Consider the following 25,177-nt stretch of genomic DNA (forward strand, 5'->3'; position numbering starts at 1 on the left):
CCCACAACAAGAACATAACATTGAGATTCCAAGACTCAATTGTACTATCTCCCAATTTATCTATTTCACTCCTAAGTATTTATCTATTTCACTCCCAATATTTTACCTATTTCACTCCCAAGAATGTATCTATTTCACTCCCAAGAATTTATCTTTTTCACTTTCCAAATTTTCCAAATTAGTTGTCATCAATTATCAGTGGTGTGAAAAAGTACATTTGATAACGTTTGACCAGTGACTGCGATATAATATTGAATTAGCATTTGGGTGCCATACAGGTCAACAAGAAACATCTAAATATTATGGAGTAAAGTGCAGCTTAGACTGGATCTTGGAGATGGAAAAATAATAAGTGAGCCGTTAAGGGGGAAGAAATGAACAAACTATTAAAGGGAACTGGCAGGAAAAATTACCTAGTCCTGAGAAAGAATATTGTGTGAGAAAGAAATTCAAAATAATCCTGCCTTGATTTGGCTTAATATAAGCTAGGACAGGGAGAAACTTGGGCAGAGTTTCAAAATTCTGTTATTTTACCTTAATACAGCAAAAACCATTCCCTGAATCCTTGCTATGTTGTAACTTGGCCTGCTTACCCCGAAAGACTGACCCACAGCGAGCTGGGCATCATTTCCCTACCTAAAACAAAACATTCAAATTGGTACAGTATGTATAATGTTGATAAATTAATATATCCAGATTTAGTTAGGGATTTAGCTCCAGTAGTACATTAAAATAATTGCTAGGGATATGTTGGGATATAACTATGTAATAGAAGGTGAAAAATAATAAATAACTGTTTTTAAGTTTGAGACAAGGAAAGCAGCTGTGTGGATTTTTAATAGTCTACAAGTCGGCCTTGCACAACTTGAGTGTTTCTTTTTAATGAATTTTACTTTTTGTTTTAAAATAAATTCAAAAATTGAAAATGAATCTTTAATAGCCACATTTTTTAAAAAAAAAAATCCAAATTGTGCCTGTTATTTCCTTTTATTTTAAATGTGTGAGCCTCCAGCAAACTAAAAACTGAAAAATCATTTTGCTCTTGTGAATTCATTTTATCACATAACAAACAGAACAGAGAATTTTTTTCCCAGTCCATTTGTGTTAATAGGAAAAACAATATTATTTTATGCTTAGCTTGTTTTGTAAAAATATGAAAAGAGAAACTTTTCAATATATTTTCCTTTGCAAAATCTCGTTTACTCACACACATCTGCAATGTTGTAAATGTAATTAAATCTTGTCTATCGTGTTATACCTCTCATTTTAAATTACAGTCAGACTTTGCATTCAATTTGCTTAATGCTTTGATATCTCTGCATTAAATTACATATATCGTAGCCAAATTATAACCATTCTTATATCTTTGCCAATATTTTACTGTTCTGTATGAAATTTTCCAAGCTCAGTTTCCATGTCATGCTTTTTTTTAATGCTAAGATTGTTTTAAAGAGAAAAAAAAGTTTAATGAAAAACAATATGCTTGCAGAGACTTTTCTTTTTTAGAAGTTTAGCATTTTGAGGCTTTGGGCTAAGAAGAACCTGAAAGGAAAGAGAAAAAATTGGCAAGGAAATACATTTATGAGAGAATAGCCTTTTTTATCCCTGTGGATAGTCAAGACAATTTTGTTAAAAGGCTGCCAGTTCCACAATAGTCTTTATTTCTAAAGGTTTTTATTCAATTGCTATAAAATATATTAAAGATACATGTATTTAAACATGTATGCCATGCCATCCAACTAAAACACAATTCACAAATCAGGTTACATAGGTGTTTTGTTACATGGAAACATAAAGGCCACATATACACTGTACAATGTACCACATCTTTACCTAGAAAAGGAATTATAATCCAAGTGCACATATGTACATTCCACCACTTCCCATATTTCTGCTTCAAAGTTACAACAGAAAGGTGAGAAGACAGAAAATTCAAAATATCACACTAATCTAAAAAGAAACAATCTATGCTATCCATAAAATACTATATGGCAACCAAGCTACACATTTACATTGATGCATAGAGGCTCTACTGCTTGCCAAAACTGGGCCTAATCCTTTCTCAGCTTTGACCAGGTTGTATTTCCAGAAGAAAATGTGCCTCACAAAGCTGTTGATTGCCTTGTAGTAATCTAGTGACTTAATTTTGGTCATGCCTTATAGGTTATGGGCATCTAGTAGGAAATTGAGCTTATTTCTTTGAGCTGCTTTTTTTCTTGGTCTAGACTAGAACCACAATATCTTTGATGTCTAGCCACTGCTTCTTCTTTGCAAAACAAAGCAAACTCTGTCCAAGACAGAAATGGTAGACAAGTTTCTACAAGTGAAAATATGGGTGTAGATCTGATAGGAAAAAATTGGTGGTTAAACTTTGAAGACATACCCTTAAATATGCTCCATTTGTTTCCACTGTGAAATTGAAATATATATATTTGCCATGGAGCCCACTAAGTTACCCTTAAGAAAATCAGATTTCCCAACCTGGTTTGGATGACTAAAATTAGCTCCATCAGCTTTTTCCATCTGCCCAGTTGAGGGAGGGAGGGAAGGAGGAAAGATATTCTATTTGCTTACTGTTTCAATGTCTGTGCTATAATGATCAAATAAGCCAAAATTGCATGTAGTTTAGACAAACTATAACAGTATCTGTACTTCATAAGAAAAGTAGAAAAATATAGGAAACCGAATACTACAAAGTTTGGACTCCAATAACTTTGTATAAGAAAAGCAAGATAATTAATTGTATGACAAAAATCTCAGGTGGTTTAAGTTTAGGAAGTTTGATTTTTGAACTTAAAGAATAATAATTTAAATACTGTATAATATACATGCCTTACAGAAACACAAAAACACACATTAAAAGAAATTGCCTGCAAAAATGCAGATATCACAGGAAACAGATTTTAAAATGAAAATGGATGGATAAAATACGACAAAATACGACAAAATGAGTTTATGCTTTAAAATATGTGGTATTATAGAAAACAAATTGTCATAATCCTCCTTTGCTAAATTAAAAGTCTGAACTGGTACCTTTGGTATAAAAAACATATGCTGCACATCAAGCTGTTAGCCCATATTGCCCATATGCAATCGTTTATTTAAATATAATTTTTGAGCTGTTTTTGTAATTATGATTGTTTAGCCATTACAATTTTTCTTAGCTCCCCTAATTTTAGTGCCATTTTCAAACCCCAAGAAACTATATACCGTACAATTCCTTGTAGTATCAATTCTCACAGTGATTTCTACTTCCAAAAAAATCTCTCAGGGATACTCATTCAAATGTTTTTTTTAAAGAAACATGTTCAAATTGTAGGAAATGAATGCTTATATAAAAACTCATTTTTTAAAATCTATACATAATTTCACATCAAGCCATCTTAGTGCTAAAATACAACTCAAACTAGCACAAATTTTCACACTTCTTGGCATATACCTTAATAAAATTCTAATTTTTCAGGAGTATAAGGAGGAAATAATCATGAATTAACTTTCCAAATGAAAATCGCAATTGTCTCCTAATGAGATGAAAAGTAACAAAAGTTTTCTTCTAGGGAATGAAAACATATTTTCAAAAGGAGGATTAATTAGAAAATCTTTAATAAATTCATGCTAAATTATTTTTCCTGGATTTTGTTTCAGTACCAAATGCCCTGATAGGCAGGACATAAGATTCCTTAACTTATCAAAAGCTGCATTTAAATCCAAACAAAAAATCATCATGTATGATCTCTCCTTTGTAACTGTAACTGTATCTGGAACCTGTACTTTATCAGAAACGATAGGCTTTGTCATACAAAGAAAGCATAATGATTACTATGTGGATCTGAAACTGGAAATTGAGACTTTGTTCCTGAAAAATATTAGTGGTAGATACGTATGTTTCTGTGTTGATGGACATATTTTACAGGGTAAAGGGATGCATAGCGTATACAATTTATTCTTAGATCACCCACGCCTTCCCCACATGTCCTTAGATTTTAATCTTCAGTTTTAATTGGTGTTTTACTGTAGATGCATATTTTTATGATTGTAACCCACCCAAAGTTACCTTATGGTAAGATGGGAGGCCAATAAATTTGATAGATTAGAGAGAGGGGGGCAGAGAGAGGGAGGGAGGGGGGAGGGAGTAGGAGAGAGAGAGAGAGAGAAAGTATAGCCAATATTTTTAGAATATAGGGTGGAGATTGGCTTGTGTTGTGATGATGTGATTTGCAGGCAGCCATTCTCTATCTGCCCAATGTATCCAATATGTTTTTTCCATAATATGAATGAAGTTTTGATGGAAAGAGGGAATAGACATTTAGCAATTAAAATAATATATATTCAGAAGACTATCGTTCAAGATGTGGTTGGTGTTACAGCAAATACATGGGCAGGGCTTGGATAAAGTTATGTTTGATTGAATTAATATACCTTCTTTATTGTGATAATTTCCTACCTCTTTGACAATTCTTTCCTTCTGTAACATAAAAAATTACAATTCAACATAACTTTGCATCCCACAGTTTTTTTGCTTCCATTTTTACTCCATATTTTTACTCCATTTTTGCTTCCATTTTTACTCCATATTTCAAGATAGAAAATCTTTTAAAATGATGTGATCAAAAATAGCAATGTTGCTACTACATTTTAGTGATGTAAACTTGGGTTGCTAGAATCCCCAGACAACACATGGATATGGTTTTTCATCCTGTAATGGAACGTAACCTACAGTCTATTAACTAAGGACTGGAACTGGGTGCATATGCAAGCCGCTCCCCAAATTATCTTTTTCCTGAGTTTATTTTTGGTTGTTTATTGAATTTATTTACTGCCCATCTTATAGTAAACAACTCTGGGTGGCTTCCAGCCTATTAAAACATTAAGAAAAACTTAAGAAATAAATATCTTTAAAGGAGTAAAAATAGAAATCCCAATCAAGATACAGTTAAAAGATAAGGAGGGAGGGAACAAGATGTGCGGGGGTGGGGTGGGGAGGGAGGTGGAATTGAGTTGCTGATCTCGCTATACTTAAGGTATGGGACACTTACTGAAATGCAAAAACAATTCTCTGGGCAGTTGAGTATATTGATATAACTTGTACTCTTTCGGTACAGGAAAGCCAGACAATGAGCAGATGGGAGAAGTATATTGGCTTTTGCGTGTGCCTTCATCTCCTATCCACCCTCCTTTGTTTTGTTTTGCAACTGTGCTGTGCCAAAGGGCAGATGATACAGGATTAACTTTTATCCTCCGGTGTTTTTAGGAAAAGCTCTTCCCAATGTGTTTTCCCCCCATTTAAAAAAGTAGCACTTGGACTATATTGACTAAATAAATATAGATTTATATTTAATAAAATATAGATTTATATTTATTTAGAAGGAGCCTCTTACAGACTGAAAAATGCCCATGCCTATTACTTAAACTGGAAGGAAATGCATGTGCAGAATTCCTAAAATACTGCTTTTGGAGTAAAACAGTAGTCTCCCCATCATCACTGCTACACATACTCCACATTGTCCTTCTCATTGTCACCCTTCCAGCTTTGTCATTTAAACCATATTCTTGTGAAGTAAAAGCAGCAATTGCATATTAATTAAGCTACATAATGTCGGGGAGAGAAAGAGAGGAGAAGGAAAAGAAAGTTAGCTTCTTAGAATCTCCCTTACTTTAAGGAGGATTCCTCCGGGCTTGTAAGGAACTTTCCCTTTAACCGCCTTTGTTGGGCTTGGAAAAAGTGCACATATGAGAGAAATTAAGCTCTTGTTTTAACAGAGACATGTGCCTGTCAAGACGTAACTAATAAAGTCCCTCAAGGCTACTCAGCTCCTGGAGGCTGCCACTCATTCTGTTAGCAATGCTTACCCTTTGCAGAGTACGAAACCTAATACAGTAAATCATTTCATCTGCTGATTAATATACACCCAAAGCCTTTCCTTGAAGTATTTCTTCTGTTCCCTGCAACTGCTGTCAGTTTTCTAAGTGTCCAGAGGAATAATTTTGTACTTGTTAATTCATCTATAAAAATATTACTTTATGCAGTATGTGGAAATCACCAGATTGTTGTTGTTTTTGTTTAGCTCCATCATTAGTTGATTTCTAATTAAAATCTGAAAATAGTGACAATGGTATCTGGAGATTTGATTTTGTTGTCTTTGTTGTTACTGAAGAGTAAGAGATTGTTAGGGATTTGTTTATATTATCACTATTATTATCGGATTGCAAATTCCAAAACTTGTGATTTACTATTGAGTTCATAATTATTTTATTGGACAATAAAAATAATTAAATTAAGTAAATTATTAACATTTAATTAACTTCCTTGAAGTAGAACAAATATGGCTTTTAGAAAAGCAAGTCCCATTTCACTACTCAGTCTTTTTGGAAATAACTATGCTGGAATATCTCAAAGACATGCAAACCTTTGAATTATCCAGATTAGACAATTAGAACATCTGAAACCATTGTAGTCCTTAGATCTCCCATTTGATTGCAGACTTTATTAATTAATCCCTGCTAGGAATTTCAAATCTCCTGAGTCATGGGGTAAAGTCTCTTATGGTGGGGATAAGCAACCTTTGGCTGCATACAACTTTTTGGAGCTCTGAAATCCCCTCTGACCATAATTGCTGAATACCAGAGGTGTGGTTTTCCATAACGTTTGATGTAAGAAGCAGATGAAATCTATAGAATGTGTCCTAAAATAAAACATAACTATAAACAAATATATGCACACAGATCTGAAAACACTTCCAAAAACCATAGAGGGAGGACGACATCATCAGGCCCACCAGCTCCTCCATCACCAGACCTAAGACAGGAAATGATTGTTCATGTTCACCCTATGGAAAAATGAGTGGCTAAAATACAGAGAACAAATTCCTGAATTGAATGGGCCATTCTTGCAATTGGACCCTTGTAGTACCTATTTTAGGATTTAATGTTATATACTTTATTTATAAAGGAATTAGCTTTAGGAATAAGCAAGTTAGTTAATGTCTCTAAGGGTAGAAAAACAGCAAGAAACCTCTGACAGCATCAAAAGATAAAGGGTCTCCAAAGATGATGATTGGACAATAAATATGAAGTGTTTAGCTCTTCAAACTTTAGGGCAAAAATCCTAACTTTCCATAGTATCTGAGACAGCAGTAGGGAACTACGAAAGGGATTTTGAAGTTACAGAGGCTATCGGTAGATCAGTGAAAACAATTTCTCAGGGATTGTGATGAAAGTCTAAATCAGCTATCATGTATCATGAAAAAAATAAAAAATAAATGCTTGCAACTCCCAATATTGTAAAGATTGCGATACAATCTTACACTTCACAACAATACTGTAGACAGGACCAAGAAAAATAAAAGTGACAAATTATAAAATGTATGCACAAAAATTAATTGAAGACTGCTTTGACCTGGGCATCATTCCTACTGATTTCATTCATGGGTATTTATTTCATGTGTATAATAAATGACTACTGAAGTGACTCTGGGCGGCTTACAAAATGATAAAAAGATACAAACAAAAACAATTAAGATTAGTAATCATTAAATGGAGACAAAAACCAAGAGACTAGATGGCCTCCGGGTGGATTTTCTCTCTTACCCCATCTAGTAAAGAGAACCACCACTGGGGCTCCAAGCTAAATATGCTTGGCTAGTTTTCTTGACCACAATGTGATTGGGAAGTAAAAAAAGATATTCCTGAAGGAGACAATCGCCAATCTAGCTTACAACAGAACTGTCTTTATTTGTTTTATTTCCAAGAACTAAGCAAATCTTCAAAATCGGCCAAAGTCATGTAGGTACTGCAACATAGCTAGGAAAATGTATACTTAAGGTAGAAGAAATTAAAACTTACATTTTTCTCAGCATTTCAAAGTATAAGAATTGAGAACCAACTAATAATACTGAGTGATGTGAAAGATTTAACTGTTGTTATAAAATGTAGGTAATAGTCACATCTTATTCTGAATTCAAAAATTCATGAACAACATATTTATTTACTCTAAATGATTACAGTGGTGTCATATAGTACAAGAGGCAGTATGACTACCACTCACTGGGGCAGAAACAGGAACATTGTCCTCAGGTTCTGAAGTTAAATCTCAACAAAAGACAGGTGGACAGATAACATTCATAAACATTCAAGTTTGCAATCTGGTGGTGTTTGTTGACCCAAGTCCATGGCGAGAGAGTCACATGGCAATGGGTATCTTTCAGGATGATGAAACAGCAGCAGTTTTCTCTTTGAGGGAGGGCAAAAAACAGGATAAACCGATATACATGGTTAGGGGACTGGAGACTAAAACAGATGAAGAACGGTTGCAGGAACTGGGTATGTTTAGCTTAAGAGAAAGAAGGACTAGGGGAGACATGATAGCAGTGTTCCAATATCTCAGGGGTTGCCACAAAGAAGAGGGAGTCAAACTATTCTCCAAAGCACCTGAGGGTAGAACAAGAAGCAATGGGTGGGAACAAATCAAGGAGAGAAGCAACTTAGAACTGAGGAGAAATTTATTAACAGTTAGAACAATTAATCAGTAGTACAGCTTGCCTCCAGAAGTTGTGAATGCCCCAACACTGGAAGTCTTTAAGATGATGTTGGATAGCCATTTGTCTGAAACAATATAAGGTTTCCTGCCTAGGCAGGGGGTTGGACTAGAAGACTTCCAATGTCCCTTCCAACTCTGCTATTGTATTGCATTGTATTACTCCCTTTAGTAACACCATCCTTAGGCAGGTGTGAAATATTGCTTCTAAGCCATGGGTCCCAAGAAGCCACATGAAAAACTGGGACAGTTGTGGAGAGCCAACCACAATAGGGCTGTGAAGGTACATAGGCTAGCAGGCACTCACACATACATAAGTTGGGAAAAAATAGCAACTGCCTTCAAAATAAAAGCAATGCAGCTATATTGCGTGCATGACACACACTTATTTGTATCTGATTTCTAATTTCTGATTGATTACATGCAGGCTGGACAAGAGTAGCCAAAGTCAAAGGGCCAGAGGTAGCCCCTGGGCCATAAAAATCCTAGCTCTGTTTTAAGGATTGGTTGTAATAAATCCTATTTATTTTCCTACTCATTTCAGTGCAGGGCACCTGAACAACCTTGGCCCATATACCTACTTTTATGTACATTTTTTTTAAAAAAAAAACAGATGTTATATAGTTTTACACCTTATATAAATTTACTTCTTTCTTTTTTTTTTGCTCAGATACCTCTGCTGGTAAACAGTGGGCAGGATTCTATTCAATCTTGAATAAAAGTACTAGAATTTGTTGTCTTATTGTTGCACTTCAAAGAAGATGTATATATGTACCCAGTTACATGACTGAATAAGTGCTTATTCTGCTTATGAAGGGACTACAGAAACTATGTTAAACAACAGTAAATTTAAATAACTGAAAAGAACAAAGGGAAGAACAAAGCTATCCAAATTAAAGATCATTAAAAAGATATTTCTCGTATATTTTTGCTCAGTCAGTTGTTTTAATTAAATATTACTCAAAGCACATTTTTTTGTTTATTTAAAATTACAAAAGTTATGTTCTGTAATCAAAATCCATCTCTTCAATAAAACAAGATGCAACAGGTATGGGATTTCAACAACTACTTTATAAAAAAAAAGCCCCATCATTTAAAATATTTTTGCTTGGGAGTGGGTCATACTATGAGGCAATGTAGGGCAAAATGTAGGTAAATTATTTGTTCAGTTGTTTCAACTACAAAATACCTAGAAAACCTATTTTTATTATCATGATGGTCACATTTTGCTGACTCTTTCTTCTCATCTCAACTTTGTCTAATAAAATACACCAATAAATTATAATTCTGCAATCAACTATTTATATGATGCAATTTCCAATTATTCTGTACTAAAAATATTATTGTAGATTCATGTGTTTGAAAACTTTTTCCATACATCAATCAATACTTCTCTTTTGAAATATGATAGGAAATGTTTTACTTAACTTTCAAATTGGAAAATATGGCTTGCCAGTTAAGAGTTTTTAAAAAATCGCAGGCAATTCGCCAACCTCCTCTTTTTTTAAAAAAAAATGTATACACAAAAATACTTCTGCTATGTAAGTAAGATGAAAATTTTAAAGCGGTCATGTGTTACGTGTTTCAATAGTACAATGATGCATGGCATACAATGTCATAATTTCCTACCATTTAATATTTCAGCAAAACTATAAGAATCGTTTTCCCCCTCAGAATTCTAGCATCACTTGCAATGCTAAAATTAATGTTGTGCCAACCTTTTGATTACTTTTTTCCATAGTTTTATGAAATTTGGTAATAAAAAATTCTTCCTTCAAAAATGGTGGCATGCTTGAAGTTTGCTTTTAAAGCAGGAATCCCAATTTCACTGAATGTTTTAATCCTTTGATAAAGCACTTATTTTCAGTATTTTTTCATAGAATTAAAGATGGTCCTAACTTCGTTTATAGAATCTCACAGACACATCAGCCAAAATTAAGATATTTTAATATTTCAGAAAATCTATCAATGAGATCACTAAGAGTCAATACCAATTTGATGGCACATAAACATAATTTAATATAGCAAATAGGACAGAAAAATAAACAGAAACAGGGAATTATGCCTCGATCCTTACTAGTTTGTCCACTTGCCCATATTTTAAGAACATATGAATGTATACATGTGAATGTATTTTGTTTATAAATTAATATTAAATGAAACAATTATTATTACTTTGTTGTTAAATAAATATTTAATTTTTAAGAAGCTATTTATTTTTAACAAATTTGTTTCAGAATAAAAGCATTTACTTGATCAATCTCATACTTGCCCAATTTCAGTGAAGTGTTTTATTATTTGGTTTACATACATTTTCCACATCATATTTTGTGCAGCCTGACATAAACAGGGCATTCGATTATAAACCATTATATACTTTTCTCATAACAACAACAAAGCAAACTTCAATAAAGAATTTTGTGGAATCATAAGGATTTTAGTTTGGTGATGTCAATACATCCCTCTGGAGCTGAAAAGATGTTCTGCTGTGTTATATCACGTGTCGCACAGTATATCACTTTTTATTTCCCATCCCTCAAGTATGGTATGCACACTGTTTAACGTCTTAAAATCTCAATGTAGGCATAATTTACACAAGCTGTGCAAATGCTTGATTTACGGAAGATGGTCTATGCAAGATTTATAGGAAAGATTTAGCTATTTTAAACAAGTTGAATTCTTAAGAGTAACAGCACCAAGAATCCAAGTCTACCACAAATTTTTTATTGTTATTAAAAAGGTCAAATAGAAGAAATGGAAAATGGTATGACCTCAACTCAAAGATAACTTTCTTTCTTTTAAGTCACCAGTTCTTTGTTTCAATTATGATCTTGGTCTTTAGCATTTTTCCCCTCTTGGCCAGTTGTGATCACAGAAGGCACTGGTCCTAATATTTTGACAAATGATTGCCACAATATAGATTCATAGAGTAATGTATTGAAAAGAATATTGCAGTAGTTGATCAGAAATAAGCACGAGCCAAAATAAAAATAAAGTGAAAAAAGAAAGCTATGGATTTTTCACTTTTAAAAACACATGAAAAGTCATAATGTAATATGATACATTTCTACTGTTTAAGTCATGTGATGAAAGTTTGGATTTCCATGATTACAATACTCTTCAGGAAAGGTACCTCCTGATTCATTAAGGACTGTGGGAATTTTGTAAGGTGATTTCATCAGACTCTTACAGAGTTCTGTTAGCCAAGAAGGTAGGAATGTGTTTTTCCTATGCTGCTTCTAAACTTTGGAACATCTGGATCTTTTTCTTTATCCTGTTTGAATGTCTTAAAGAAATCGTTAGTGCTGTTTTCCAGTATTAATTCATTCATAGTTTAATTTTAACTAAACATAAATTAACATAGTATTTTTAAGTAATTTGGAAAATATGCAAATTTACACCAACACAACTTTAATATTGTACTCTCTCAGTTCTAAAAGTTCATTTGATAAGCATGTGGACTTTTTCCTCACTTCCACTGACAATAAATATTTTTCAATATAAAATATTTGCGTAGAATTTTAAATTATTTTGATTCCTTTCCTCTTATCAAAGATTGCTCTCCATTCAGTGAGCTAAAGAGATTACTTTTATAATTTAAAAAGCACACATTTTTTCTCTAAATGTTGTAACATATTATTTTAAAAATAGGGTTGCCTTTTGTTAATATATTTATTTCTTAACTAAATATCTACATTTTCAAAAGGACATATGAACTAGTATTACTTGTATACCTGTATCTCCCATAAATCAAGTTATTCTAACATTGCCCTAACTACCCCTTTATTTACTATTGCCTGGAAACCACATTGCAAAGAAAACCATTATTCAAACTCAATGACTGTGTGATTACTGATCAAAGAAATATTCTATTGCACATAGAACATAGAGCAAGCAAAAAGCCAAGATGTGACATTGTGCCTAAATCTTATTAAGACATTTGTCTTAATGCAATCCTGAAAGACTATCCATGACAGAATTTCTCCTTAGGCAAAAACTCAAGGTACTACCCTAGATTCCATTTCTTTTCTTCTTCTTAATCTCTGGGTATTCTTTTCTCTTAAACACTAAACATTCACCACCCACTAAAAAAACTAACTAGTTGGTCATGATCACAAATATGCTTGGTATGACAAGTTGTCATTCACTGAAGTATAACATGGAAATATTACTGCAAATATCATCTCATATAGTATCTAAATTTGTAGTTCAATGTCTTTGTATGGGTTATTTATAAATATTGTTTGAAGAACTGAACTAAATGTAAGGAGATTGTAACTGGTTGACATTTAATTTTGCATTGGTAGTTGTAACAGTCATAAAAATCAGAGCATTTGCTAATTAGCACTTTGGGACATACTAATGGGGTTGATATAACCTAGCTTCCAAATTAACCTATTCTTTGTATTCAGAAAATAAAGTGAACCATAAATTAGTGTGATAGCTAACTCTTAGAAAGTTAGAAGCAAACAGCCTGAAACTAGACTAATTTGTTACACTGACTGGGTACAGATAAGAACCTATTGCACAGCATGGGCTGGAGAAAAACAGAATTTGAACCTTGATTGTATTTGATACATAGCAATCACTGGAATTCTTTAGTAATGGCTATGTTAGGTGTGTGGGTATTTTTTTACAAGAAGCATACCTATTGGACCTGCCTCAAACTACCTGTGTCTGTTTTCAGTTTTAGTGTTTGTCGAGAGAACCCTAAACCATTGAGGGTGGGTGGGAGTCAGGCAGTCCATAAATTTAATGAATTATTATTTATTAAACAATAACTAATGAAACCACCAAAAATGCTTATATTTAAGCTTAATATGTTTTGCAAATGCAGCTGTACCAGCTTATCTGACTTGGCTTAGTTTGATAGGTGATCATTGTAAATTTAGCAAGATTAGAATCTAGTGGGTTAAATGCCTATAGGATCCAGTCACACAGATTGGCCAGCTGATTGTATTTTCAACTTCCTTTGCATGTTTTTAGTTTGGAAGACACTACCTCATTATTTGCCCAGATCCTGAAGATTTTTTTGTATGATTCATATCATAGCTTGCTTCAGCCCATTGTGACTAACTAATCAACACACGATACAACTGAATTTCTGCTGATTTCTCAGTGGCTAAGGTAGAACTTTTTTTCTCTATTGTCCTAAATTATTCTGGTTTAATTGTCTAACAAGAAGCAGTTCTACAAGCACTAACTGAAGGGAGAAAATGGGCATTTACCATTTGATACACTCCAGTAGTGTACTTTCAGGAATCAAGCACACAGGGAAATCCAGTGCAGGTTAGCCTGAGCAATATAGTTAATGAGGTCATCACTTGCAGCCTTAAAGAGTGGGAGAAAAACATACATACTCTCCCGTCATTCTTCACTTCCTCCCCCACCACAAACCTAAGTGTTTGCTGTAGGTTTATCTCTTTTCCACACATCAGATCATGTTCAGGTTCAGTGTGCCAGAGCCCTCTTCTTCAAGCTTGTTGAAATATTGCTTTCTGAAATATGTGTGCTAACATTTGGCCAACACAACCACAAGATGATTTTATTAACTTGTAGCTCATTTCATAGACTGCTGCTCATGTTGCTAACATATGCTTGCCTACCATTTACTGCTCTATAATTAGAGGAGTCATATGTAAAAGATACTGAAAACCTCTTTTTTTGGGGGGGTCAGCTAAACAGACTGTTTAAATTTTGAGAAACAAAGCAATTTATTGAAATAAGATCACATTTCTGCCCAATTCTGTTCCTATTATTTAGAACATTTTAAATAACATGCATAATCAAACCATTTAAGAAAGTCTTTAGTGGTTTCCTAAGGAGACAAAACCTAGACTGTGATAATAAGGTGATTGAGACATAATACCAATCCACTATTTTGTGTTCTATGTCTGAGTTTCAAGCCATATCCCTTCCCTTGTACCTGGTGATTCAAAGCCAATTGCGAGCAGTTGCCTTCATTCAAATTAAATAACCTATAAAATCTCAAAACAGAAAAGGTGCTAGTAGGCTGTTGTATGTAAAAGAAAAAAAAGCAAAGGTCAAGTAACTGGTGGTTTAGCTAGGTCCTCCTAAGAAAATAACAACTTGCTGGATTTGACCAATCTAGCAAAGGCCTGTTCTAAAGCTCACTAACCAGATGTTTTCAGGGAGTTTGAAAACATGGATAGAACTGTTATAGTTTTATAACATAGAACTATAGTATTTGCCACACAGCAAATAGTATTTGAAGAACGTCACCTCTCTTTTTTGAAGTAGAAGGACTTAGAAGCTACTGATAGGCAGAAGATAGAACTTGTCCAGTACCAGGGGTGGGTTCCTGCCAGTTCTAACCTCTTCTATAGAAGAGGTTCCAAAATCTACAGTGCCGTTTAGAACTGGTTCCAGCTCCCTCCCCCCGCCCGTCTGCACCTCATCAAGATGAAGAGCGAGAGGAGGAATTCTGGGAGTTGAAGTGCACAAGTCTTAAAGCTGTCAAGTTTGAACACCCCTGGGGTTTTTTTTCTAAAGGGCTAGGGGTGCAAGGGTCTTGTAACTTGACAGCTTTAAGACTTGCGTGCTTCAAATGCCAGAGTTTCTGAGCCAACATTTTGGATGCTAAGCAAGAGCGTTGTTAAGTGAGTTTCACCACATTTTACAAGTTGGCCACACCCACCCAGTCACATGGCCGGCAAGCCATTCCCACAAATCAGGCCATACCTACAGAAGAGCTTCGAAAAAAATTTGCAACCCACCACTGTCCAGTACCCTTTTAAAATTGATGGTGATCATTACATCTGACATCAGGAAATGTTATAAATTAAATATGCACAGTGTAAAATAATAGTGGTAATATACACAGAGCAACATAGCCATGACTATCGATGAACTAGATGCCATGGTGCTTTCTACCCATTATTAAACCAATCACAGTTTTTGTCTCCAAATTAGGAAACAAATGATGGTTTAGATTGGTTTCTTTGATTTTTGTTTTCAATCTTCCTGGCAATAGCTATAATAAATGAAGGGACTTGTAGAACCACAGTATGTTAATTAATATCCCATACCCTAAGCCCCAATTTGAGAATTTCTCAAGAATTTTGGATCCTGGCTAAATAAGGTGACAACTTTATAAAATCAATAATTTTCTATTTAGGATAGAATGGAATGGAATGGGATAGGAATAGGATAACAGAATTGGAAGGGATCTTGGAGGTCTTCTAGTTCAAGCCCCTTTTGAGTTTATTAAATTTGAACAATAGTATATAATATCATGGATTCAACAGTTTTATTTGACTGAGAAAATCAGATTAAGCATCCAAAGCACGCTTTTGGACTATTTATCATACATTTTTAATTCAATTAGATAAATGAAATAAATAAATTTGCCTTTTATTTCTACTTTTTAAATTTTTCTCTCTCCCCAAAAATCAGATCAGCATGCTATGGGCTATCAAGAACAGCACTGAGTGGTGAAAGTATAAAGAAGTTCAGGGGTTTATTTTTCCTGACTAGTTTCTTATGGAAGATACAATTACATTTTAAAGGCTTATTGGAGACTATTCTTAGACTTTTCAGTTGTGTTTGTAAGCCCTATTTTGTTTTTTTCTGTATTACTTTCAGGAAAACCTCTGCTATATACACCCATACCAACAGAAGTATCAAATTGCTTTTAGCCACATTATTTAGTCCTGCTTTCAGGTTGCTGGAAAGGGATCAGATTTATAATCGATAACAAACAAATTAAAAAAAAGCTGGGTGGATATATTTTTCTCTGCCAGAACAGTAGTGCTTGGTTTTGTTTTGTTTTGTTTGCTAGTCAGCATTAAACACAGGTTACAAGAAGGGAAATTTCATGAGAGCCCATTTTCTTTTTCCAATTTCTTCAGTTTTCAACCTGATATGCAGTTATATCTTGTCTTCATTGTTGATATTGAGACATAGACAAATGCAGGGAATTTTCTGAGCCCACTGGCAATTCTTCCTACTGACTAATAAAGGTAAAGGTAAAGATTTCCCTCACACATATGTGCTAGTTGTTTCCGACTCTAGGGGGCGTTGCTCATCTCCATTTCAAATCCGAAGAGCCAGCGCTGTCCAAAGACGTCTCCGTGGTCATGTGACTGGAATTACTTAACGCCGAAGGCACATGGAACACTGTTACCTTCCCACCAAAGGGGGTTCCTATTTTTCTACTTGTATTTTTTACATGCTTTCGAACTGCTAGGTTGACAGAAGCTGGGACAAGTAATGGGAGCTCACTCCATTACATAGCACTAAGGATTTGAACCGCTGAACTTCTGACCTTTCTGATCGACAAGCTCAGTGTCTTAGCCACCACATCCTTTACTGACCAATAGGAGACTCTAATTTTATTTTATTTTTTTGGACTGACCAATAGGAGACTTGGAAAAAAAACTCTATTTCATCAGAGTGGCACCTCTGCATTACTTCAAATTGCAGAGGAAGTCAAATTAGGAAAAAAACTAAAGGAAATAGCACTCTTACAATAGCGATATTGATATAATGAAAGGAGGTGAGTGGTATTGTTATTAATGGAAACCATGTCATCTTGCCACTATCACTGTATTGCATATAAAAGTATCTGATGGACTAAAGTATTGTTACTGGAACTGGAAAAAGATAGTGGTATCTGGAAAAGCACTTTTTCCCCAGATACCTTTCACAGTATCAATCATCATTATTGCATATTACTATAATGACGAGCGAGAGATATGGGGAAACAGAGCACTGAACAATGAAGCAGGCAGACTCCAGGAACTGCACTTTTAAATTGCAGGCAGAATTGATCCCAGGTATTCTGATTGCAAATCTTTGCAATTATTGTAAAGGCCTGTAATAGCTCAGGCTAAGCGAAATGAGGAAAGTTGGCAACCTTTTTTTTTCTTATCCCTTTCTCTTCAGTAGTGGATTGGACTTTGCGCAAAGTGCCAAAATTCTCCATGGTTGTTTTTTTTTAAAATATAAGCAACTAGCTTAAAAGGAATGGCTTGCTTGAGCCTGCAAGAAGCAAAAGAAGGCAAAAAGAGAACCAACAAGTGACAAACCTCAATGTAGCAAAAGAAACAACCCGATCTGCTCTGGCTTCAAATAAACTGATTCAAAGACAGCTAAGAAAAAGGACCAATTTGATCAGGTAGATCTGGAACCAACGTTCAACTGGCACAATTTATTCCACCCAAAAAAGAGAACCTAAAGATGAAGAATTGCAGCATAATATGAACTACGTTGATGACGGGGGTCTCTTGAGCAAACTTGAATCAAGCATTTACAATCCATTTCCAGAAGGCAATCAATGAAGGCTTCAGTTCTTAAACAGGAGATCAATGAGATACTTAATAATAACCATTGCTTTAAATATATTCCTACCATTGTTATTTTAGCAATCATCACCACCATCATTGCAGGGGGCACAAAAGCTAATGTAGAATTATTCCGGGTCTTTAGACATGCACTTCACATACACGTGGTCCTTATTTGGCTCACAAGGTGTCTCAATATTTTTTAGTAAAGCATAGGTAAAGGAAGGAATTTGAGGGATCAGCCTCTTAGGCTTTAAGTATAATACAAACTATTCACAACAAGGACAGTTAAGCAGTAGTCATTTTTCAAATTGCTGCACCTCTGTTTACTTTCATGTTCACCTACTTTAACAAAATGAAACTGTCTAAGCTTGTTGATATTAAGTGACACACCAAGAACATTAGAACATGAAAATGGACTCTAGTGGCAATTTAAAAGGAAAAGTTTTAGTGAGCAAAAACAGTGTCACTGAATAAAGCAAAACTAACTGCCATATGAAGAAACAAATGGGCTGAAGAGTTTGCAGCCAAAAGACAAAGAATTGAAACTCTTATAGAAACTGGCCATTCATATAAGTTTTTTATGCATTATATTTTATTTTCTCTGAAGTTCAGAATATTAATCAGATAGTAGATGGAGAAGCATTGTGCTGCTGATACCAATTTTCAAGATTTGGGTTAGCCATGAGTGTTTACACAGAGGGATAGAACAATCCAACCTATCAAAAACAGCACCGCAAAAATCAGATTAGGAATACAAATTGAAATAGGGAAAACAATGGTAAGTGAGTACCTGTCTACCCTAGATGAGTTCAAATCACCAGGACGGAGGAATTACACCCCAGGGTTCTGAAGGAATTGGCAGATGATATCTCAGAACCACTGAACTATATCTTTCAGAGATCCTGAGCACTGGGGAACTGCCAGAGGACTGGAAAAGAGCTGATATGGTTCCCATCTTCAAAAAAGGAAAAAATAGATCCAGGAAACTATAGACCTATCAGCCTGACCTCAATACCAGGAAAGATTGTGGAAAAGATAATCAAGCAACGAATTAGCGAACACCTAGAAGTAAACAAAGTAGTAGCCAAAAGCCAACATGGGTTTGTCAAAAACAGATCATGCCAAACTAATCTTATTGCATTCTTTGACAAAGTGACAAAATTAGTGGACCAGAGGAATGCTGTCGATATAGTTTACTTGGACTTCAGTAAGGCATTTGATAAGGTAGACCATAACCTACTACTAGATAAAGTAGAAGAATGTGGGTTGGACAGCATGACCACCAGATGGATTCGTAACTGGCTGACCAACCGCACTCAACGTGTAGTCCTCAATGGAACTGCATCTACATAGAGGGAAGTATGCAGTGGAGTACCCCAAGGCTCTGTTTTAGGTCCAGTACTCTTCAACATCTTCATCAATGATTTGGATGAGGGAATAAATGGGGAACTCATCAAATTTGCAGATGACAGCAAGCTGGCAGGAATAGCCAACACTCCAGAAGATAGGCTAAAGATACAGAAGGATCTTGACAAACTTGAACATTAGGCACTATCTAATAAAATGAAATTCAATGGTGAAAAGAGTAAGGTTCTACATTTAGGCAAGAAAAACGAAATGCACAGGTACAGTATAGGTGGTACCTTGCTCAATAGTAGTAACTGTGAAAGGGATCTTGGAGTCCTAGTGGACAACCATTTAAATATGAGCCAGCAGTGTGCAGCAGCTGCCAAAAAAGCCAACACAGTTCTAGACTACATAAACAGAGGGATAGAATCAAGGTCATGTGAAGTGTTAATACCACTTTATAATGCCTTGGTAAGGCCACACTTGGAATACTGCATTCAGTTTTGGTCACCACGATGTAAAAAAGATATGGAGACTCTAGAAAGAGTGCAGAGAAGAGCAACAAAGATGATTAGGGGACTGGAGACTAAAGCACATAAAGAATGGTTGCAGGAACTGGGTATGTCTAGTTTAATGAAAAGAAGGACTAGGGGAGACATGATAGCAGTGTTCCAACATCTCAGGGGTTGCCACAAAGAAGAGAGAGTCAAACTATTCTCCAAGGCACCTGAGGGTAGAACAAGAAGCAATGGGTGGAAACTAATCAAGGAGAGAAGCAACTAAGAACTGAGGAGAAATTTTCTGACAGAACAATTAATCAGTAGAACAGCTTGCCTCCAGAAGTTGTGAATGCCCCAACACTGGAAGTCTTTAAGAACATGTTGGATAGCCATTTGTCTGGAACAGTATAGGGTTTCCTGCCTAGGCAGGGGGTTGGACTAGAAAACCTCCAAGGTCCCTTCCAACTCGGCTATTGTATTGTATTGTATTGTTTACCATATTGATCCTAATATTAATATCTGAACATATTTTGGATTGAAGAATTTAAAAGAATGTCCCACAAAAGAATGCCTAAAGTTTTAAATCTGGATGACTCTTCAAAGTGAATGTAGGGATAGAAATCCAAATAAAAGACTAATGGAATAACAGAGTTTGAAGGGACCTTGGAGGTCTTTTAGTCCAATTCCCTGCTCAGGCAGAAAACCCTATACCATTTCAACCAAATGGTTGTTTAATCTCTTCTTAGAAAACCTGCAGTGTTGGAGCACCTACAACCTCTGGAAGCAAGTTGTCCCACTGAATAATTGTTCCGTCACAAAATTTGTCCTTAATTCTAGGTTGATTTTCTCCTTGATTAGTTTCTATCCATTGCTTATAAAAACGAATATGAGAATATCACTGCTCTTATCACTGATTGAAAATAAACAGTAAGCCTAATGTAAAGGCTTTTTTATTTTTTATGACTGTAAATAAATCTTTTTTTTTAATGAAAACCTCTCTTTTCCCCACATAATCCTAGTTATGATGGTTATAGTAGTAATGATATGGATCTCGTTAAAAAAATTAATGCAATTAATATAACGTGGGATTGGAAATTAAAACCACAAAGAGGGGAGAATGGAATCATATTCTTGCCAGTTGTACTTTGGATGCACTTGAAAATTGGTAAGGTGGTACTGGGAGCATGAGCTTCTCTAGCTATTGCAGCCAAAACATGGCCCACTTAAAGCAACCAAATAACTTTGAGGATACAACATAACTTAGTTGCCTGCATGCAAAATAATATAGTAAAAACTGAAGCTCCAGGAAACTTTAATGCTTTGCTGATTAGCCCTGATCAAAAGCAAAACCAGAGTTTATATACTGTATTTTGGCCCAGTAATGCAATGGAAGAAAGACAAAGGCACATTTTTTAAAAAATGGAAATAGTGAAAATTATGGTTTGACATTGCAGTGGTTTAGATAAACACATCCGTGTGACCTTATCTGAACATGAACAAACACAGGGTTGAATACAAATCACAATACCTACAGAAACCAACCGACCATGGAATAAGATATACACAGAACCTTTTTCTCTCTCTCTCCAACCTTATTAGGATTCACCCCTTTGATTGAGTTACCTAACTAATTCCAACCTCATCTCCTGCAGATATTGTCTCAGATTACATTGGCTCACTCCTGCTGAGCATCTCATGCTTGTCCCTGCAGATCTTCACGAGACGCCTCTGTCACTAGAACCTTACCTCCCAAAATAATAACTTCCTTGATCAAATTCAAATTCCTCAAATGTGTCTTCAATTGGGTTCAGAATTAGAAAGACAAAAAGGGAGGTAGCAAAAACCACAAGTAAACCACAAGTGATTTATCCCCCCCCCCGCCAATCCCTCACATCCATGTCACAACAAAGTCCAAACCATTAATAAACAATTGGCTTGAGTAGAACAGGCTCTATCTACAGACCTTCTTAAAAAGTATGAACCACAGGGCAGAAATCCAGAATTAACATTTGAAAAAGGCTAGTGGCTTTCTTTGCCAGCACCAATGCTCATCAGGCAGATTTTAATTCAGAAAGTAATTTGCAAATGTTTGATCCGCGGGCAGAGCCAAGAGTCAGAAACATTTTTGATAGTGCCGTATTTCCAAATTGTGTTGAAATTTGACTCTTCCTTTATAATTTTTAATAAATATTTTATATTATCATCATTAATTATAATGTAAATCCCAAGAAAGGAATCTGTTATGAAATTATATTAATTTCAGGGTGGCTTCAGTATGTGTGACTTTCTTTAGCTTATTACATATTGAATAAAAATGTACATGGAACATGTATTGTTATCTTCCATTTTCATTCTGGTTGATTTCTCATTCTTAAATTATGTCTAAACTTTTGAAGGCTGAAATACCAGTAACAGCGTCTTATATTTTCTTTAATTATTTTTTTCAATTTTGCCAGTTGACAAATGTTTGGCAGCAGTTATTTACTTATGCAAATACTTAATAAAATAAGTGCACCTTTAAATCCAGGAGTACTGAAATACAACTAGTCATATGCTCCAGGCATCCAAACAACTGCATGACTCAGTTTCAAACGCAGATAGGAAATTTAAATGTGCTTTTTCAAAAGCATTCTGAGAAGACAGAGTGGTAGGATCACTGATTTTCTTTCTATTTAAAGTGCATTAGGCTTTACAATAATGTTGCTACTTATTTAAGCAATAAGTACAAACACTGCCTTTTGAAGAACTTTTTTCTCTTTGTGAAGTACATTCCTAAAATGTATCCATTGAAAGCATAGTCCTAAAATATATGAAGTGCTCAAGCATTATGGCTTAAGCACTGGGGACAACTGATTCTTTTCTGGGTAGAGGTTCTAATTTTGAAGTTATTTCAATCTTCCTTATTCGATTTAAAAAAAACTTATTTTAAAAAAGACAAAAGTCCCATATATGTCAGTTGTAATGAGCTGCTTAAACATAATCTACCTAATGTCTTTTGTGAATCACAAACAATACATTAAATATGTCTCATGTTACAACCCTAACCACACAAAAGTATGGCAGCCGTTCTTTTAAATTTGTTTGCATGGCACTGACCCAGCAGCTTTGATAGCAGCTAAAGCAATTCCTTGCAAGATGCTCCAGAAGAAGATGAAACAAACCCCAGAATCCTGGCAAACATTAGATGGAGGAGAAATGCTTAACCTGCTAGAAATCCTTTAATGAGTTTTCCCAATGCACACAAGAAAGAGAGGCAATCCACAGAAGCTTCTTATTCTAAACAGGCCCTCAACAACTGAATTGGCAGAAAGTGACAATATGTTTGGCAGTGGCTAAACTCTGTAACTTAGTGGGAAAAAACAAGGTTAGAAGAAGATGGAGTGGAGGCAGTTTAGTTGTTTTTAGGAAGAGGAATTGCCACTCGGTCCTAGTGATGTATCTAGATGGCAAATCTAGACAGCATACTAAAAAGCAGAGACATCACCCTGCCAACAAAAGTGTGTATAGTCAAAGCTATGGTTTTTCCAGTTGCAATGTATGGCTGTGAAGGTTGGATCATAAGAAAGGTTGAGCAGCAAAGAATTGAGGCCTTTGAACTATGGTGCTGGTGAGTCCCATGGACTGCAATTGAACCAGTCAGTCCTAGAGGAGATCAACCCTGACTGCTCTTTAGAAGGCGAAATCCTGAAGATGAAACTCAAATACTTTGGCCACCAAATGAGAAGGAAGGATTCACTGGAGAAGAACCTAATGCTAGGAACGATTGAGGGCAAAAGAAGAGAGGGATGACAGAGAATGAGGTGGCTGGATAGAGTCACCAAAGAAGTAGGTGTGAGCTTAAATGGACTCCCGAGGATGGTACAGAACAGGAAGGCCTGGAGTAACCTTGTCAATGGGATTGCGATGGGTCGGACACGACTTGTAACTAACAACAATTACCTAGTGACGTATCTGTTAACCTTTGCAAATACAAAATACAAGGCAATAAACAGGGAATCAGCTACAGGTAGTCCTTGACTTACAATTATTTACTTAATGACTGTTCAAAATTACAATGGCACTGAAGAAAGTAGCTTACGACCATTTTTCACACCTACAACCACTGCAGTATCCCCATGATCATGTGATCAAAATTTGGATGCTTGACGACTGACATATATTTATGATGGTTGAGGTATCCCAGGGTCATGTGATCGCCTTTTGCAACCTTCTGACAAACAAGGTCAATGGGGAAGGCCGATTAATTTAACAACTGTGTTACTAAGCAACTGCAATGATTCGTTTAACAACTGTGCCAAGGGAGGTTGTAAAATGAGTCAAAACTCACTTGACAACTGTCTTGCTTAGCAATGGACATTTTGGGCTCCAAAAAGAAGACAAAATTACCTATTTATAACTTTCTGTAACATAGTGGCCATTGGAAGTAAATTGTTCTTTGCTTTAGAATGACTACCAGTAGGCATATTATGATGCCAGCAACAGTATCCAACTAACTATGCAAATTGTAGACAATTTTTTTTTACTCTCAGTTCAGCAAATTCTTCGACTACAAAAAAATCCGTCTGAACAAGAAGAATCCATTCATCCTCCCATAATAAAGCAGGTGTTAGAACTGAACAAGTTATTCAGAAACTGCACGAGCATCCATCTTTCCAGGATTGTACCATTTTAGAGTAGAGAAGCGATTCTCAGTCATAAAAACAAATACAAAATTTAGACTGGAACTTTTTACACAAAAACATAAAAATAATTCTGTGGAATCAGGCCAAAGAGCTTCCCATTCCAACATCTTCACTCATAGTGCATAATCATATGCAATAGTTTTTGTTAACCTCCTCCATGCCAACTGTACATTTAATTTTAATTTTGTATTGTATTTTGTCATATTCTGCACGGACTGTACACCGCCCCGAGTCCCTTTTGGGAGAGGGGGCGGTCTAGAAGCATTAAAGATTAAAGATTAAAGATTAAAGATTGTTGTTGTTGTTGTTGTTATTTTAAAAGGTTTGTTGGTAGTGGTAACTTTCAATAGGCATGATGTGACACATTTACAAAAGAAAAAGCAATAACCACAACAGTTATTCACTAAAATGGCATTACCTTTTATATCGTTTATCTTCGGATACATTCAAGAAGGGATTATAATGAATGTTATTTCTTCCTCCATACAAAATTAAAACTGGAATTGGTGCTTATGGCACCTGCCACCTACAAAAATGCTGCTGCCCTCAACACTTACTGTATACCTATACACCAAGAGCTATAAATGATTTCTGTAATAACTCTATCAATGGAAAGCTGTTAAGTCTTCATTATAATAAAGTGATCCATAAACAACAACTGAATCCCTATTTTTCCTCTGGAGCATATGTTAAACTATCTGTTTACCTTAGCATTAAATGGTCAAATTTAAAATGTATGGATATCCTTCAAACAAAAGCTGTTTATTAGACGATATAACTTCCACCAAAATATTTTTCACCTTTTTA

At 35.2% G+C, this 25,177-nt stretch overlaps 1 protein-coding gene across 18 annotated transcripts in view; it reads right to left on the bottom strand.

Annotated features, from left to right (window-relative positions):
• The window catches only part of SOX6 (SRY-box transcription factor 6), a 489,348-nt gene that overhangs the window by 135,197 nt on the left and 328,974 nt on the right, over positions 1–25,177 (bottom strand). The window lies entirely within an intron of this gene.

The sequence above is a fragment of the Natrix helvetica genome (assembly GCF_964273705.1).
Source record: "Natrix helvetica genome assembly, chromosome: 1".
Taxonomy (NCBI): domain Eukaryota; kingdom Metazoa; phylum Chordata; class Lepidosauria; order Squamata; family Natricidae; genus Natrix; species Natrix helvetica.